At 42.8% G+C, this 19,697-nt stretch overlaps 1 long non-coding RNA gene across 1 annotated transcript; it reads left to right on the top strand.

Moving 5' to 3' along the window:
• Positions 1 to 1,337: 1,337 nt before the first annotated feature.
• LOC105475499 (uncharacterized) lies at positions 1,338 to 19,622 on the top strand. The gene is made up of 3 exons (XR_011622134.1): positions 1,338 to 2,339; positions 5,686 to 5,841; positions 19,134 to 19,622. It is a non-coding gene; the product is annotated as an uncharacterized lncRNA (long non-coding RNA).
• The last annotated feature ends 75 nt before the right edge of the window (positions 19,623 to 19,697 follow it).

Below are 19,697 nucleotides of genomic sequence, written 5' to 3'. Positions count from 1 at the left end.
GGATTGAGCCTGGGAAGCCGAGGTTGCAGTGAGCTATGATTGTGCCACTACACTTTAGCTTGGGCAATGTGACACAGCAAGACCCTGTCTAAAAAAAATAGGCCAGTCATGGTGCCTCAGGCCTGTAATCCCAGTAATTAGGGAGGTGGAGGTGGGTGGATCGCTTGAGCCCAGGAATTCAAGACCAGCCTGGGCAACATGGCAAAACCCCATCTCTACAAAAAATGCAAAAGATAAACCAGGTGTGGTGGTGCATGCCTGCAATCCCACATATTCACGAGGCTGAGGTGGGAGGATTGCTTGAGCCCCAGGAGGTGGAAGTTGCATTGAGCTGAGATGGCGCCACTGCACTGCATCCTAGGCAACGTGGTAGAGCAAGACCCTGTCTCAAAAAGAAAATAATAAAATTTTAGATCACAGAAACCTTAATGAAATTACCATATTCGAAGTGGTAGCAACCATTATTGCATACTTTTCCAGTTACTTGAGAACCTTCTGTGTTTGGTTGCTGGGATGTTGCCATGGTCACATTCCATGTTGGGATTGGAGTAGTGAACTGTGGAAACAGTGATAGCTCAGGATGCCCAGGCTTGAAGCTAGGCTATCTGGAAATTCTGGAGTGTGCTAAAGCCACACTGGACATGGACCAGACGGCTCTGAAGAAACTGGTAGAATCCATCAGTGAAACTGTCAAGAGCTGTAAGTACTGACCAGACTTCCAATGCTTCCTGAACATCTTGATTCACAGAAATGTTTAAAAAGCAAAAAGATGAGGATATATTTAAAAAGATACAGGAGCCAACCTGAAAACTGCCAATGGCCAAGGCCGGAACAACTTGAGCAACAAAGTAACATAGTGTTCATAGGCATCTTAGTCTATTTGGGCTTCTGTAACAAAATACCATAGACTGGATTGTTTATAAGCAACAGAAATGTAGTTCTCACAGTTCTGGAGGCTGGGAAATCCAAGGTCGAGGCTGATTCGCTGTCTGGTAAGGAAGGGCCTGCTTTCTGGCTCATGGATGGCACTCCCTTGCTGTGTCCTCACCACAGTGGAAGAGACTAGCTAACCCTCTGGGGTCTCTATAAGAACACTAGACCTAACTGCCGCTACCTCCCAAAGGCTACACCTCCTCATACCATTAGCTTGGGGGTTAAAATTTAAACCTGAATTTGGTGGAGGCCAGGGAGGGGCCTCAACAGACCATAGCAGTGTATAACCAGTGGTATAAAATAAATACATGTGACAATACTAATTAATAATAATAAATGGAAAAGAAAAATCTTCCTTATGGAAGATTTCTAAATAATAGTATAGATACCACTTCCCAGGGAGTGGAGCTTAATTCCCTTCTTGGGTGACCGGCTTCAAAAGAATAGATCGTGGAAAGAGAAAAATAGTAACTACCATGGAGAGAGCTGGCAGACTCTAGCTTAACCAAATGATCAAGTTTAACAACCATGGTGATACGTCATGTTGAGATCATGGTTCCCTTTACATGTGATTAGAGCAGCACTTTGCATCTGTGGTTTTATTCCCCAAAACACATGATCACAATCTAATCTTGAGAAAAACAGGCAAACACCCAGATGTGATGGCATGCACCTGTAGTCCTAACTACTGGGGAGGCCTTGAGGCAGGAGCATATTTTGAGCCCAGGAGTTTGAGGCTGCAATGAGTTCACGGCACTGCTCTCCCGCCTGGGACACACAGCAAGACTCCATCTCTTTAAAATAAAAAAGAAAAATATAAAAATATTTAAAAAAACAAAATGATGACCATTCCATTCTACAAAATAAATCCAAAACTGTCAGGTTTATGAAAGGCAAGGAAAGACTGAAAACTATCACAGGTTGGAGAAGGCATGACAACCGAATATGGTATCCTGGATTGAATTCTGAGATCAAAAAAAGAATGTTAGTGTAAAAACTGTGGAAATCCAATTAAAGTCTATAGTTAATAGTAATGTACCAATGTTAATACATTAGCTTTGACAAATGTACCATGGTTATGTAAGACATTAGCATTAGGGAGAAACTGGATGAAGAGTATATAGGAACTCTTTGTAATACCTTTGCATCTCTTATGTAAATCTAAAATTATTCCAAACTAAAATGGGTCAATTTCTATTATCTCAACACCATCCTCATTACTGACCCATGGTTTCTCAAATATCATTTACAATGGTTTCTTTTCTCCTTTTCTTTTTGAGACAGAGTCTCACTTTGTCATCCAGGCTGGACTGTAGTAGTAGTACAAACACAGCACACTGCAGCCTCAACCTCCCTAACTCAAGCCATCATTTCACCTCAGCCTCCCAAGTAGCTTGGGCCTACAGGTATGCGCCACCATACTCAACTAATTTTTGTATTTTTTGTAGAGATGGGGTTTCATTATATTGCCCAGGCTGGTCTCAAATTCCTTAGCTCAAGCAATCTGCGCAACTCTGCCTCTAGGAGTGCTGGGATTACAGGCGTGAACCACCATGCCTGGCCTTACAATGGTTTCTTGACCACATGTGAAAGGCCTTTAGATGTAATGAAACATGAGATACACTGGGAAAATTCAGGAAAAGTTAGCTTACTACTTGCTGAAGATTGTATCTAAAATCTTTGATTGCTTTGTTGGATGACTTGTCAACATTTGACTCTCAGAGAAGCTCCTGACTCTTATTCTTCCAATCTCTCTTTTCTCGGGCTTCCATGTACACACCACTATCGGTGCTAATATTTCCACACCACTGTTGGTGCTAACATTTCCACTCAGATAATAACTTTCTACCAGAGTGGAGCAGGGTCTCTTTCAGGCAAGCATTAATACACTATATTCTATATAATACATCTACACCTGAGCTTCCTTTTTCTTCACATTCCAAACAAGAAAAGACTTTCCAAGTTTTTATGCTCAAAGCAGCTGCATCCATTTTATGACCTAGCCTTGTAAATCACAGAGCCTCATTTTCACTATATTCTATTGGTTAAAACAGTCACAAAAAGCCCCCTAGTTTAAGAGAAGAAGACATAGACACCATTTCTCTAAGAGAGGAGTATCAAAGTCACATTGTAAGAAGAGCATATTCAATGGGATACATTGATATAATCATCTTTAGGAAAATACAAACTGCCTCATCAGGATTCAACATTAATAAGGTAGTTTCAAGAATCTACTACCAGGTGGTGAGGCACAGCAGCTCATGCCTGTACTCCTAGCCCTTTGGGAGGCTAAGGCAGGCGGATCACACGAGGCCAGGAGTTCGAGACCAGTCAGGCCAACATGGTGAAGTTCTATCTCTACTAAAAATATAAAAATTAGCCAGGCATGGTGGTGGGCGCCTATAATCCCAGCTACTCGGGAGGCTGAGGTAGTAGAATCGCTTGAACGCAGGAGGCAGATGTTGCAGTGAGCCGAGATCGTGCCACTGCCCTCCAACCTGGGTGACAGAGCGAGACTCCATCTCAAAGGGAAAAAAAAGAAAGAAAGAATCTACTGCTAGGCCTGGCACAGTGGCTCATACCTATAATCCCAGCACTTTCGGAGGCCAAGGCAGGAGGACTGCATGAGCCCAGGAGTTGGAGACCAGCCTGGCCAAAATAGTGAGACTTCATCTCTACTAAAAATTTAAAAGTTAATGGCCTTTAGATGGAGCAACTTGGGTGGAGCAGGAGGCCATTATTCTAAATGAAGTAACTCAGGAATGGAAAACCAAATATTGCATGTTCTCATAAGTGGGAGCTAAGCTATGAGGATGCAAAGGCATAAGAATGATACGATGGACTTTAGGGACTCTGTGGGAAGGGTGGGAGGTGGGTGAGGGATAAAAGACTACATACTGGGTACCATGGACACTGCTCAGGTGATGAATGCACCAAAATATCAGAAATCACCACTGAAGAACTTATTCATGTATCCAAAAACCACAGGTACCCCAAAAACTATCGAAATAAACTTTATAAAATTAAAATTAGCCAGACATGGTGGTGTGCACCTATAGTCCCAGCTACTCAAGAGGCTGAGGCAGGAGGCTCTCTTGAGCCCAGGAGTTCAGGACTGCAGTGAACGATTATCGCATCACTGCACTCCAGCCTGGGTGACAGAGAAAGATCCTGTGTCTTAAAAAAAAAAAAAAAAAAAAAGCATAAAGTGTAATCTTTTTTTTTTTTTTCAGACAGACTCTCACTCTTATTGCCCAGGCTGGAGTGCAATAATGCAATCTTGGCTCACCACAACCTCTGCCTCCCCAGTTCAAGCAATTCTCCTGCCTCACCCTCCTGAGTAGCTGAGATTACAGGCATGCGCCACCACGCGTGGCTAATTTTGTATTTTTAGTAGAGATGGAGTTTGTCCATGTTGGTCAGGCTGGTCTCAAACTCCTGACCTCAGGTAATCTGCCCACCTCAGTCTCCCAAAGTGCTGGGATTACAGGCATGAGCCACCGTGCCCAGTGACACTTTATGCTTTTAGAGACTGAAGGAATCTCAGAGATCATCCAGGACAAAACCTAAGTGCTATAGGTGAGGGCAGAGAGGCGTAAGGAAGCTGTATGGCTTGTGTAAGTCTCTCAGCATCTAGCATGAGAAATGGAAGTGGAACCTAGCGGCTTACTAAGTCTTGTATCCCCAGCCCTCGAAGTCTCACCTGTTGGTTCTCAGTCCTGACAGTGTGTCAGACACTTGTGCACTTGTTCAAAACAGGATTTTACTAAGTCTGGAGTGAGAACCAGGTATGGCATATTTTAAAATTTCCATTTGAACACTGCAGATCTGATCAGTCACAAAGCCTGAGTTTCTGCAGCATCTCAGGCTCCCTCCCCAGCTTTCTGTCTTTATTTCCACCTTTCTATCTCCAAGCCTGGCTTCCATGCTTCTAGCTTTCCTACTTCAATGGATTTTCCTAAACCACTTTTACTGTTATGCCCCTCTCCTGTTCCAAAATGTTCAGTGGCTTAACCCAAAGATTCTCAACTCCTAGGGCATAGAAGTTGTGCTCTTGTTCAAAAGCTAATTCCTGGGCCTGCTGTTAACAATTCTGGTTTAGCAGATTTGGGGCAAGTTCTGGGAAACTGCAAGCATGGGGCAGTGGAGAAGGGGTTAATTCTCATACAGATGGTACAAAATGACACCGATTCTGACACCTCTGACCAGGCATTGAAGGCCCTCCACCATCAGCTTATCCTCTTCAACCTTGCCATTCTCTTCTTACCAACTCCTTGCTATGCTCGTTATGCTCCCAGTAAGGCATGTTCTATTTCAATCCTAAAATTCTACCTCTTTCCTTTTACTCATGTTGTCCTCTTTTCCTATAATTTTCCTCCTCTTTAACACCCTCAACACATTTCTTCCTACATAGATACTATGCATCCTTCAAGGCTCAGCTCACAGTCTAGTTGTCCCAGGAAAATGGCCCAACTCCTTTCCCATACTGATTTTTCTTTCTTCACATGCCTATAGTGGTGAATGTTATCTTACATGATTTAGCAGCTGCCTACCGTCTCAGGAAATTTCTAAGTGAGGCCCACATTAATTGTGTAAGCTCTTTAGTAACTAGTCCATATCGTATATATTTTTTTCTATCAGAACACCTAGCATCATAGGAACAAAATAGCTGCTTAGTAAGATATACTTAATTGGACTGAATAACTCATTGATTAAATCTAAGTTGTATTTATTTGCCTTTTCATTTTACAGCCAAAAAAAGTGAGCTAGAGCGTCTCAGAAGACTTTTCCACAGCTTGGTGGGAAGAGCTGATGGAAGATTTAATAACACTGGGCTAGATCGTAACACATTTCGAGGGGTCCTGCACAACGTATTAGGAATGACTGATGACATGTTGGCGAATAGGGGTAAGAAGTCATAAGACACTAAAAAGAGCCAATCTGAAATAGCAAACTACTCAGATCCCGAGTAGCTGGGACTACAGGCATGCACCACCACGCCCAGCTAACTTTTGTATTTTTAGTAGAGACGGGGTTTCACTATGTTGGCCAGGCTGGTCTCAAACTCCTGACCTTGTGATCTGCCCACCTCTGCCTCCCAAAGTACTGGGATTACAGGCGTAAGCCACCATGGCCAGGCTGAATTTTTTTTTTTTTTTTTTTTTTTTTTTGTTGAGACAGAGTCTCGCTCTGTAGCCCAGGCTGGAGTGCAGTGGCCGGATCTCAGCTCACTGCAAGCTCCGTCTCCCGGGTTCACGCCATTCTCCGGCCTCAGCCTCCCGAGTAGCTGGGACTACAGGCGCTGCCACCTCGCCCGGCTATTTTTTGTATTTTTAGTAGAGACGGGGTTTCACCGTGTTAGCCAGGATGGTCTCAATCTCCTGACCTCGTGATCCGCCCATCTCGGCCTCCCAAAGTGCTGGGATTACAGGCTTGAGCCACCACGCCCGGCCATGTCCAGCTAATTTTTGTGTTTTTAATAGAGATGGGATTTTGCCATGTTGGTCAGGCTGGTCTTGAACTCCTGACCTCAAGTGATACACCTGCCTTGGCCTCCCAAAGTGCTGGAATTACAGGTGTGAGCCACCCCATCCAGCCTGATCAGTAACATTTTTTTAAAAGATACGCAGTTTGTGGCTTTTAATCATGATGTCTTTAGATTCGCATGCTGTAGACATGTAAATTACTAAATGGCTTCATTTTCCTCATAAAAATAAAGAACATGTATCAGTTAGTATAAAAAATGGTAATGACTCATATTGAAAAACTCAAAGATCATATCTTTAAAATAAAAAAATTACTTAATGTGATCCAGTTAGTTTTAGTAACAGATTTTTTTTTTTTTTTTTTTTTTTTTTTTTAATTGAGATGGAGTCTCTGTTGACCAGGCTGGAGTGCAGTGGCACGATCTCAGCTCACGCAACCTCCGCCTCTCGGGTTCCAGTGATTCTCCTGCCTCAGCCTCCAGAGTAGCTGGGATTACAGGCGCCTGCCACCACGCCCAGCTAATTTTTTGTACTTTTAGTAGAGACAGGGTTTCACCATGTTGGCCAGGCTGGTCTTGAACTCCTGACCTCAGGTGATCCGCCCTCCTCGGCCTCCCAAAGTGCTGGGATTATAGGCCTGAACCACCGCACCCAGCCAGTAATAGATTTTTAAGATATACAATTTGATAAGTTTTAACACATGTATACACCTATGAAACCATCACCACAATCAAAATAATTAACATAGTCATCATCTCAAAAAGAGTAAATATCTTAACTTATTTTTATAGGATAATACTAAATTTTCCAATTTTAAAAATAATGTATTATTTTAGTAAATTACCTTTAGATATTGTGCAAACTCTTTAGAACATATTTTTTGCCACTTTTTTTTTTTTTTTAGAGTAAACATAATCCCATTAACTCCGCTGTGTGTCTTCTTGGCGCATAGTAACTGTATAAAACATCACAAATGAAACTCATCAGTGCTCATGGAGGAGAATGTCTCTTTTCTTTCTTCAAGAATACAGCGTAAAACACATTTCCTGTAATTTTGATTATTTCAAGAGACTGTGCCAAAAATTTTCCCCCTCAATTTGGGAGAAACATTTTTCTATCTATTCATACTTACATACTGTTGAATTACAAAATAGCACTAAATTACAATACAATTACACATTCTTTTTATTTCAGTGTTTTTTGCATTTGACAAAGACAATGATAACTACAAAAAAGTAAAATAGTAGGTTAAAGGATTATCAGTGTTTCTTCAAGGAACTTTTGAAGAAAAGCTGAAGTGTAAGATTTCTGTATGTAATTACTGGCTTGGTAATATATAGACAATTTTGTACTTAGTGAATGCTTAAATGTTTAAAAATATAAAATCAGTGTTCTTTATAGCAACCTTGCAAAAATAGTTCATGACAGCTTAAAAAAAAAAGCAAATGAAATGGGTGGCACAACTGTAAGGTCATGGAAGAGTCCCCAGCCCCAAACATTTCCTTTACTGGTTCTGGAATGCCCAAATGTCACCACCAGGATGGGTCTTTGGCTTATGGCCCACATTAAGAACAACAGCTAAGAGTCAGGGCTTGTGCCAACTCTGATCAGCTGGCAAGACTGCATTTCCAAGGCTGCCTCCGAGGCAGGAAACAGGCTTTGCACATGGCAGTGCATGGGTTATGGAGGGGAAATTCTTTGACTTTTCTTTGACATTTATGAATTTTTTAGTTTCTCTGTGTTGTACTTTTTTTCTCCCACTCTAACTTTGCATGAGATGAGATAACTTTTCAATATAGTTTCCAGCTGGTCGTGGTGGCTCACTTCTGTAATCCTAGCACTTTGGGAGAGGCCAAGGTGGGTGGGTTACTTGAGGTCAGCAATTCCAGACCAGCCTGCCACCATGGTGAAACCCCCTCTCTACTGAAAATACAAAAAGTAGCTGGGCGTGGTTGAGCTTCCCTGTAATCCCAGCTCCTGGGGAGGCTGAGGCAGGAGAATTGCTTGAACCCAGGAGGCAGAGGTTGGAGTGAGCTGGGATCACTTCACTGTACTCCAGCCTGGGCGACAGAGTGAGACTCTGTCTCAAAAAATAATAAATAAATAAATAAATATAGTTTCCACTGCAGTGTTTTATACAAAAGTCTCACTGAGGAGTGAACAGTTGTTTTCAGGATGTAAATTCTTGTGGTAATGCTAATATTTGGTGAAAATGGTCTTGACACTGAATGCAGCTGTACACGGTTGAACAGCCTCCCATTATGAAAAAAATTTTCCGTCTCTAATCTCACTTCCTAAAACTGTTTCATATACACTTAAAGATATGTTAATTTTGAGAAAATACTACTTTCTAGTCAGGTTGTATTGCAAATTCATATGTATGCTATAGATTGAAGAAATTCAACAGAAAGACCCAACTAATCTGATAATCTGGAGTTTTATTCTTACTTTTACTAAAACATTCAATTAGATTATAAACCCCACAAAAGCTCCTTCACTGTGGGACTCCCTTATTCACAAATGACCTGAGTAAGATCATTTGTGGGATAAGTGAGTGAACTTTGTGCTTATAAAGATCATGGAAAGCATGACCTTAAGTTCCATGATTATAAGTCATGGAAAGCATTCTCCAGGGAGAGGTTATTTGATAATTTTGGATAGTGCAGATGAACAGACCCCAAGGACATTACTGATTCACCATCCGAATACATCCAAAAACGTTCTTTGTCAGCAATATAGTGAAGTGTGTACGTCGTTTTTGCACTCTATGTAAGAAGAGAATCATAATATTGACATAGATACACACATGCATATACATGTATGTATATATATGTATTGCATGATCAAAGGTTTAAAAACTTCATCTCAAAGCTCCTTGATTACAGCTTCATATCATTTTTAAACTTGCAATATAAAAATCCAGAAATTACATTTTTCTTTTCACATCCCAAGGAATATTTAATCTGATAGAAAAAATATAAAGAGTGCTTTATTCTAAAATCTCTCTACCGTATAATAGATTAAACTCGTCATTGTGTGGAATATCCATTGTTTTTTCTTTTAGTATCATAAATTGAAATAACTAAAGAGAAGACTAATGACACTTGAACTGCTGTTATTCAAATCTTTAAACTTCTTATGCTTTAAAAAGTCTGTAAGTTTATTATTTATTTATTTATTTATTTATTTTTTTTTTTTTTTTGAGACGGAGTCTCGCTCTGTCACCCAGGCTGGAGTGCGGTGGCCGGATCTCAGCTCACTGCAAGCTCCGCCTCCCAGGTTCACGCCATTCTCCTGCCTCAGCCTCCCGAGTAGCTGGGACTATAGGCGCCCGCCACCTCCCCCGGCTAGTTTTTTGTATTTTTTAGTAGAGACGGGGTTTCACCGTGTTAGCCAGGATGGTCTCGATCTCCTGACCTCGTGATCCGCCCGTCTCGGCCTCCCAAAGTGCTGGGATTACAGGCGTGAGCCACCGCGCCCGGCCAAGTTTATTATTTAAATGGAGATGGTTACGTTTCTCGAAAGCAAATACTTGACATGTTGAAGAACAGTCTACACCAACAGTCATCTGAAGAAGAGACTATGAAGGAATTAAAGAATTGGTAGATATAACACGGAAGAAAATGGTAAGAATGAAAAACTGCAGTTCATTATAGTTAGATAGAGCTAAGGAAATGATTTCTTTTCTTCCATAATGAATGTAGCCTTTATGAGTGCAGGGGTTTTTGTTTGTTCTCTGACCTAACTATTGCCTAGAACAATGCCTGACTGATAGCGGTGCTCAACAAATATTTATAGAATAGCTGGGCAACTAAATGAATCACTATACAAAATGAATGCTTATTTTACTATTTTTAAAATTTTACTCAGTAAAACCTCATTAGTTTAGGGGGAGACCAGATGCAATGCATGTACAACTGGATGCTACTCTATTTTGCCTTTATGACCTAACTCCTCCAATCCATCTACATATTCATTATAATACAATAACATAATAATAAAAATAGTTGACCCCTCTAAAGTGCTTTCTAAATGCAGGGCCCTTCAGGGAGCTTTAATGTGTGAACTCATTTTATTTTATTTTTATTTTTTATTTTTTTTGAGACAGAGTCTCGCTCTGTCACCCAGGCTGGAGTGCAATGGTGAAATCTCAGCTCACTGCAGCCTCCGCTTCCTGAGTTCAAGCGATTCTCCTGCCTCAGTCTCCCGAGTAGCTTGGATTACATGCGCCACCACACCCAGCTAATTTTTGTATTTTTAGTAGAGATGAGGTTTCACCATGTTGTCCAGGCTGGTCTCGAACTCCTGACCTCATGATCCTCCCACCTCGGCCTCCCAAAGTGTTGGGATTACAGGTGCGAGCCACCGCGCCTGACCGTGACCTCATTTTATTCTCAAAACAACCTCACTGTCATGGGATTCTTGGGGTGTCACTTTGCCAGCCAGAAACCTCTGTGGCTAGTGGCACCTTTGTCCAAATTTTGCTCAGTCCCGCTGGACTCATTCCATCCACTCGGCCTGGCAGGCTTGCGCTTGGCTTGTGCTACTGACCCTAGATCCCATGCCTGCCAAGGGTGAGTCAGGCACAGAGCAGCAAAGGGTGTGGTGTGTGAGTGAATGATCACGGGGTCCAGCCACTGCGCACACTCAGGCACACTGGCTGCGGTGGGGTGGCCAGCTCCAGGTGCCAGCACAAGCGCTAACTCCCTGTGGGGCTGCAGCTGGACCAGGTGTACCGCAAGCAGCTTCCACGGCTGGCACCAGCGAATGTGGTGGTGCCCAGAAGCTTGGAGAAGCCAGGAACTACAGATTCCCAAGCAGGGTGTCGCATCCCTGGCTTGCGGAGCTCCTAGGTCTGGGCTCTCTGAAGGGCCGCAGCTCTTCTCTCCTTCTCTCTTCTTAACTGAGAACCCACCCCTTTCCACCCCAGAGCCTGTCTGCCTCCTGCCATTGTTCATGGCACCCAGGTTGTTTGGGCCAAGGAGTGCCTGCAGGCCAGCGCTGAGCTGCTTTCAGCACCCCCTTGGCCTCCCTCCAATGCTAGCCAGTGCCCAAAGTCCGGAGGGGGCTAAGTCAGCAGGGGACTGATGTGTCAGCACTGCCCTGAGTGTGCGCACACCTGGCCAGGTTGCAATAGTGCCCTGGCTCAGCCTCAACTTTGCTCTAAGATTGGAGTGGGTTCCGGAGCAGGGAGAGGCCAGGAAGTGGCAGCAGGTGCTTCCAAGCCTGTGGAGTAGGCGCTGGGAGAAGGGAGAGGTCAGAGAGTGGCAGCAGGCACCTCCAAGCCTGGAGGGGGAAGGGGGGCCTTCCCGGCCCCCAAGAGTGCAGAGATGCCTGGGTCCGCAGCTGTGGCTTGGGCAGCTGCAGTTGTGCTCAGGAGGGTGGGGATCCTGCCTGCTACCTAGAGCACACAGCCCCAGTCACACCTCCCTGCTGCAGCTGACACCTTTGTAGTGGCCGCTCCAGATGGGCCACTGTTGCCATCGCTATGAAGTAGAAACTATTATCTCCATTTTGCAAAGGAGAAAACTGAAATACAGAAAGGTTTACCCAAGGTCACTAGAAAATGGGGTGCACAATTCATCTCTCAATAAAACCTAAGGTAATTCTTGGCCAAGTGCAATGGCTCACACCTGTCACCCCAGCACTTTGGGAGGCCGAGATGGGAAGATCTCTTGAGGTCAGGAGTTCAAGACCGGCCTGGCCAACATGGTGAAACCTCGTCTCTATCCAAAAGAGAAAAATTAGCCAGGCGTGGTGGTGCACATCTGTCATCCCAGCTACTCGGGAGGCTGAGACAGGAGAATCACTTGAACCCAGGAAATGGAGGTTGCAGTGAGCTGAGATCATGCCATTGCACTCCAGCCTGGGCAACAGAGCGAGACTGTGTCTCAAAAAAAAAAAAAAAAAAAAAAAAAAGCCTAAGGTAGTTATTTTACTGTGAACATGGTGTTTTCTACCTTTTCTTTCTTTGATCCTAAGCTGGATACCAGTGAGGTTTTGTGAATCTAAGGCTGCCCAGGCCCGGTTCACCTGTATTACTTTGGAGTTCAGGAAAGAAACAGATGGTGGGAGGTTTTGGAGTCTCAGATGCAGATAATGCAGTCTCCAAAGTATCCTCTTCTTTTGGAAATATACTCACTAGGCCTGTTAGGGCTGAGGGTAGATTTCTTCTTGAGAGACAGTATGTTTCCCAGTACCACACATACCCTTCTTTCTTTGTATGAATATATTTTTTAAATTTTTAATTCTTGCGGGTACATAGTAGATATATATATTTATGGGGTGCATGAGATACTTTAATATAGGCATGTAATGCATAATAATCACATCATGGTAAACGGGGTATCCATTCCCTCAAGCATTTATCCTTTGTGTTACAAATAATCCAATTACAGTCTTTTAGTTATTATTAATATTTTGGGTTTTGGGGGGTTTTTTTGAGAAAAAGTCTCACTCCATCGCCCAGGCTGGAGTGCAGTGGCACCATCTCAGCTCACTGCAACCTCTGCCTCCTGGGTTCAAGCAATTCTCCTGCCTCAGCCTCCCTAGTAGCTGGGATCACAGGTGCCAAAAATTAGGTGTCCAGCTTAATTTTTGTATTTTTAGTAGAGATGGCGTTTCACCGTTGTGGCCAGGCTGGTCTCGAACTTCTGACCTCAAGTGATCCGCCCGTCTCGGCCTCCCAAACTGTTGGGGTTACAGGCGTGAACCACTGCACCTGTCTCTTTCAGTTATTTTTAAATGTACAATGAAATAATTGTTGACTATAGTCACCCTGTTGTGCTATCAAATACTAGTCCTATTCGTTCTTCCCATTTTTGTACCTATTAACCATCCCCCCCTCACCCCCACCCCTCTATTACCCTTTCCAGCCTCTGGTAACCATTCTACTCTCTATTTCCATGAGTTCAATTGTTTTAATTTTAACTCCCATATATAAGTGAGAACATGTGAAGTTTGTCTTTCTGTGTCTGGCTTATTTAACTTAACAAAATGACCTACAGTTCCATCCATGTTGTTGCAAATGACAGGATCTCATCCCTTTTTATGGCTGAATAGCACTCCATTGTGTATATGTACCACATTTTTTTTTCTGAGATGGAGTTTTGTTCTTGTTGCCCAGGCTGGAGTACAATGGCATGATCTCGGCTCACTGCAACCTCCGCCTCCTGGGTTCAAGCAATTCTCCTGCCTCAGCCTTGAGAGTAGCTGGGATTACAGGTACATGCCACCATGCCCGGCTAAGTTTTGTATTTTTAGTAGAGACGGGGTTTCGCCATGTTAGCCAGACTGGTCTCAAACTCCTGACCTCAGGTGATCTGCCCACCTTGACCTCCCAAAGTGCTGGGATTACAGGCGTGAGCCACTGCGCCCCGCCACATTTTTTTTATCCATTCACCTGTTGATAGACACTTAGGTTGCTTCCTAAGTGGCTTGGCTATTATGGGTGGTGCTGCAATAAGCATGGGAGTGCAGCTATCTTTTCAATATCCTGATTTCTTTTCTTTTAGATATATACCAAGCAGTGGGATTGCTGGATCATATGGTAGTTCTATTTTTAGTTTTTTGAGACAAGGTCTCACTCTGTCACCTAGGTTGGAGTGCAGTGGCATGATCACAGCTCACTGCAGTCTTGACCTCCTGTGCTCAAGCAATCCTCCTGCCCCAGACTTAAGAGCAGCTGGGACTACAGGCGTGTGCCACCATAACCAGCTACTTTTTTTTAACTTATTTTTTTAGAGACAGAGTCTCACTATGTTGTCCAGGCTGGTCTTGAACTCCTAGATTCAAGCAATCCTCCTGCCTCTGCCTCCTAAATTGCTGGAACTACAGATGTGAGCCACCACGTCCAGTTTTGAGGAACCTCCAAACTGTTCTCCATGGTGGTTGTACTAATTTACATTCCTGCCTACAGTGTACGAAGGTTCCCTTTTCATCACATCCCTGGCAGCATTTGTTATTGCCTGACTTTGGGATATAAGCCTTTTTTCTTTTTCTTTTTTTTTGAGACAGAATTTCACTCTCGTTGCCCAGACTGGAATGCAATGGCACGATCTCGGCTCACCGCAACCTCCGCCTCCCGGGTTCAAGTGATTCTCCTGCCTCAGCCTCACAAGTAGCTGAGATTACAGGTGCCTGCCACCACACCCAGCTAATTTTGGGTTTTTAGTAGAGACGGTTTTTTCCATGTTGGTCAGGCTGGTCTTGAACTCCTGACCTCAGGTGTTCCAAGGTGCTTGGCCTCCCAAAGTGCTAGGATTGCAGGTGTGAGCCCCCACACCCGGCCGATATAAGCCATTTTAAATGGGGTGAGATGATATCTCATTGTAGTTTTGATTTCCATTTCTCTGATGATCAATGATGTTGAGTACCTTTTCATATACCTGTTTGACATTTCTACATTTTCTTTTGAGAAATGTCAGAACTTCTGCCCATTTTTAAATCATATTGTTAGATTTTTTTCCTTTACAGTTGTTTGAACTCCTTATATATTCTGGTTATTAATTCCTTGTCAGATGGATAGTCTGCAAATATTAATATTATCTCCCATTCTACGGGTTTTCTCTTCACTTTGATTGTTTCTTTTGCTGTGCAGAAGTTTTTAAACTTTCATGATCCAATTTGTTCACTGTTGCTTTGGTTGCCTGTGCTTGTGAGAAATCTTTGCCCAGACCAATATCCTGCAGAGTTTCTCTGTTGTTATCTTGTAGTAGTTTCATAGTTTGAGGTTTTACATTTATGTCTTTAATCCATTTTGACTTGATTTTTGTATATGGTGAGAAGTAGGGGTCTAGTTTCATTCTTCTGCATATGGATATCCAGTTTTCCCATCACCCTTTACTGAAGAGACTGTCTTTTCCCTAACGTATGTTCTTGGCACCTTTGCCAAAAATGAGTTCACTGTAGATGTATGGATTTGTTTCTGAGTTCTCTATTATGTTCCATTGCTCTGTGTGTCTGTTTTTATGCCAGTACCATGCTGTTTTGGTTACTATAGCACTGTAGTGTAATTTGAAGTTAGGTAACGTGATTCCACCAGTTTTGTTCTTTTTGCTCGGGATAGCTTTGGTTATTCTGGGTCTTTTGTGATTCCATATAAATTTTAGGATTGTTTTTTCTATTTCTGTGAAGAATGTCATTGGTATTTTGATAGAGATTGCATTAAATCTGTAGATTGCTTTGGGTAGTATGGACATTTTAACAATATTGATTCTTCCAATTCATGAACATGGAATCTGTTTCCATTTTGGGGGTGTCTTCTTCAATTTCTTTCATTAGTACCTTATAGTTTTCATTGTAGAGCCCTTTCATTTCTTAGGTTAATTCCTAGGTATTTAATTTTATGTATGGTTATTGTAAATGGGATTACGTTTCTTCTTTTTCAGATTGTTGGCTTATAGAAATGCTACTGATTTTTGCTATGTTGAAATGTATGTTGATTTTGCATCCCGCAATGTTGCTGAATTTGTCAGTTCTAATAGTTTTTTTGGGGTAATCTTTAGGTTCTTCCAAATGTAAGATTATATCATTTACAAACAAGAATAATTTGATTTCTTCCTTTCCGATTTAGATCCCCTTTATTTCTCTCTTGTCTAACTGGGACCTCTCCTTTGAAATAAAATGTTACGGAGTAAATTTGTTCGGACTATTACTCAAGTTTTCTCTAGATTAAACTCTCAGGAACCCTGATGTAATTAGGCCCAGATGTGAAAAACAAGGACCTGCTGAAACCAATCCAATTAAGCAGTTAAAGGCATTCATAATCTCTACACATGCTACTCTCACCCCCTACTCCTGCACAACATACTTAGTCTCTCATAATCCCTGTCATGAATGCTTCACTCCAGGCAGGTCTGTCTTAATTTATACCCATTTGCTGTCTTAATTCGGGTGGGCCACTCTTCTGCACTTCCTCCTCACACCTCTCTACTATCCCAACCATCCTTAAAGGTTCAGCAGTGGTCTGCAAGTCTTCATCAGAACTGTTGCTTCCATAACTTCCAGTGTCTTGCTCCTTAGCAGAGCAACTTCACTGTTACCCTTTTTATCTGATGGGCTGCCAAGTAAGAGATCCTTTGTGGAACAAATTCTACAAAAAAATTAATTTGAAAATCATTGCCCTATTGTACTTACTTTATCAGAAAGTAGCCATATAATAATGGACTTCCTCTAATTTTTATCTTATTTCTCCAATTAGAGTATAAGTGTTTTAGGGACAGGGCTATATTTTGTATATCTAAGGTAACTCAGGTATGCCTATTAGAATAATACAAATAAAATAAGTGGCCTCTGTAAATAAACAATTTTTGAGGTATGTAGGGTGTCTACAGAAGTGTGAACTTTTATTTGGTAAATTTTTTTTAGTCTAGAGAGCTATTTTCCATGCAAAATTGAAAACTAGTATTTATCAAGAAACATCTTCATCTCTAAGGTTATAACAATGATGGCAAGATATCACTTGCAGACTTTGAAAAAGCAGTAAGAGAAGACAGACTTCTGTTGGAGGTGTTTGGACCATGTTTACCAGAAGCAAATGTATACTTACTAATGCCAACAGCCCAAATAGATTCAGGAAAAATGTTAAAGGGTCAGAAAGTGGCTGGGCGCGGTGGCTCAAGCCTGTAATCCCAGCACTTTGGGAGGCCGAGATGGGCGGATCACGAGGTCAGGAGATCAAGACCATCCTGGCTAAAACGGTGAAACCCCGTCTCTACCTGCACGTTATGCACATGTACCCTACAACTTAAAGTATAATAATAATAAATAAATTTAAAAAAAAAAAAAAAAACATTTCTACATACCAAGCACTATATTCTGAGAATAAAACAGTGAATAAAACAAAAAAAAAAAAAAAAATACAAAAAACTAGCTGGGCGAGGTGGTGGGCGCCTGTATTCCTAGCTACTTGGGAGGCTGAGGCAGGAGAATGGCGTGAACCCGGGAGGCGGAGCTTGCAGTGAGCTGAAATCCGGCCACTGCACTCCAGCCTGGGCGACAGAGCGAGACTCTGTCTCCAAAAAAAAAAAAAAAAAAAAAAAAGGGTCAGAGAGTAATACTTGCTAGACACTCTGCTCTGTTGGGCTGCAGCCCACTGCTGTAGTTAAGGCAATCGTTGAGAGTTCAGCCCCATCCTGGCATTTGGGCCCCAAGAAGACATTCATGATTATTTCAGTAACTATATTCAAGACTTTCTTTTTTTACTTAGCTGGGACTACAGGCGCCTGCCACCTCGCCCGGCTAAGTTTTTGTATTTTTAGTAGAGACAGGGTTTCACTGTGTTACCCAGGATGGTCTTGATCTCCTGACCTCGTGATCCGCCCGTCTCGGCCTCCCAAAGTGCTGGGATTACAGGCTTGAGCCACCGCGCCCGGCCTCAAGACTTTCATTGAGCTTTTAACCCCGTTAGCAATACACAATTCCTGTTTCCTGTAAGTATGGTGTATTTCCCAAACCAAATCTGGGGTATATTGGCTTGCTTAGGGGATAGAACACTGAACACTGAATAGAGTTTCAGCAAGTACACCACAAACGCTAGAACATTTGATCTCTTTCAACCCAATTGCTGTCAATGTTTTTAAAATTTTGGAGACATAGAGTACTTTGTGCTTATGAAGGTTTTTCATGTATGCATCTGACAAAAGTTTTCTGAGCTGGAAGTATCTGTCTAATAATTGATTTGGCTCATAAAATTGCCTTACATATTCTTCCTTTATCAACTATGCATTTCAAACATGGTATACAAAAACACTTTTTTTTTTTGAGACAAAGTCTCCCTCTGTTGCCCAGACTGAAGTGCAGTGGCATGATCTCAACTCACTGCGACCTCTGCCTCCCGGGTTCAAGCAATTCTCATGCCTCAGCCTCCCGAGTAGCTGGGATTACAGGCATTTGCCACCACGCCTGGCTACTTTTTGGTTTGTTTTTGTTTTTGTTTTTGTTTTTGTTTTTTTTTGAGACGGAGTCTCGCTCTGTTGCCCAGGCTGGAGTGCAGTGGCGCGATCTCGGCTCACTGCAAGCTCCGCCTCCCGGGTTCACGCCATTCTCCTGCCTCAGCCTCCCGAGTAGCTGGGACTACAGGCGCCCACAACCGCGCCCGGCTAATTTTTTGTATTTTTAGTAGAGACGGGGTTTCACCGTGGTCTCGATCTCCTGACCTTGTGATCCGCCCGCCTCGGCCTCCCAAAGTGCTGGGATTACAGGCGTGAGCCACCGTGCCCGGCCCTTTTTGTATTTTTTGTAGAGATGGAGTTTTGTCATGTTGGATTACAGGCGTGAGCCACCGCGCCCGGCCCTTTTTGTATTTTTTGTAGAGATGGAGTTTTGTCATGTTGGCCAGGCTGGTCTCCAACTCCTCACCTCCCACCTTGCCCTCCCAAAGTGTTGAGATTACAGGCGTGAGACCCTGTGCCCAAAATAATAACCTATATGGAAATTTTGTAAATTAGCTTGCATGTTATTAAGCTATCCTTATCCACCTCAACTCATCTCTTTAATTTGGACCCCTGTAGTTTATTCCCACTACCCCACATTTTAACATGGTCACAGGACTATCAGGAACCCATTCAGAAACAGATGACCCATTTAGCAGCTCCTCTCTTTAACTGTCAGGTCACTTTTGTCATGCAACAAATCTCTAGAACCCCTTTCATCTTCCAAAACTGAAATTCTGTACCCATTAAATAGTTAACTCCTCATTTTCCCTCCCCACAGCCCCGGGCCACCACTACCAGAATCTGCATTTTAACAAGATCCTGAGGTAGAGGTCTTAGCAACTTATTTATAGTCTGAGAAGCCTGAACCAGACAGCAATTTGCTCCTTCCAATTCTGTGCTTAGGTCTCTGATATGTCCTTTACCTGAGATTTCAGCAAAAACTATCTAATTACCTCACATGGAAGCAGGGCCTACCCTCCTTATCTGCAGCTTGCTGTTAGTACCATCTACCACTTGGAGCCATCCTAGTTAATTTGGATCAGTATGAGGAAAGAAGCCATTTCTTTTACAGTCTCCTGTCTCTGAAGAGAAGGAGGAATTAAAGCTGAAAAACAACAGGAATGAAGTCAGTGGCAAGACCAACGGACGCCACTGACCAGGCCTGAGGTTAAAGATTAATGCCCCCACTCTAACCACACGTGTTACCTATGGATCACTTGCTCAATCTATCACGACCCTTCCACGTGGACCCCCTTAGAGTTGTAAGCCCTTAAAAGGGCCAGGAACTTTTTCTTCAGGGAGCTCGGTTCTTGAGATGCAAGTCTGCTGAGGCTTCTGGCCA

The sequence above is a fragment of the Macaca nemestrina genome, chromosome 4, assembly GCF_043159975.1.
Source record: "Macaca nemestrina isolate mMacNem1 chromosome 4, mMacNem.hap1, whole genome shotgun sequence".
Taxonomy (NCBI): Eukaryota; Metazoa; Chordata; class Mammalia; order Primates; family Cercopithecidae; genus Macaca; species Macaca nemestrina.
This window is presented reverse-complemented; position numbering and strand designations above follow the sequence as displayed.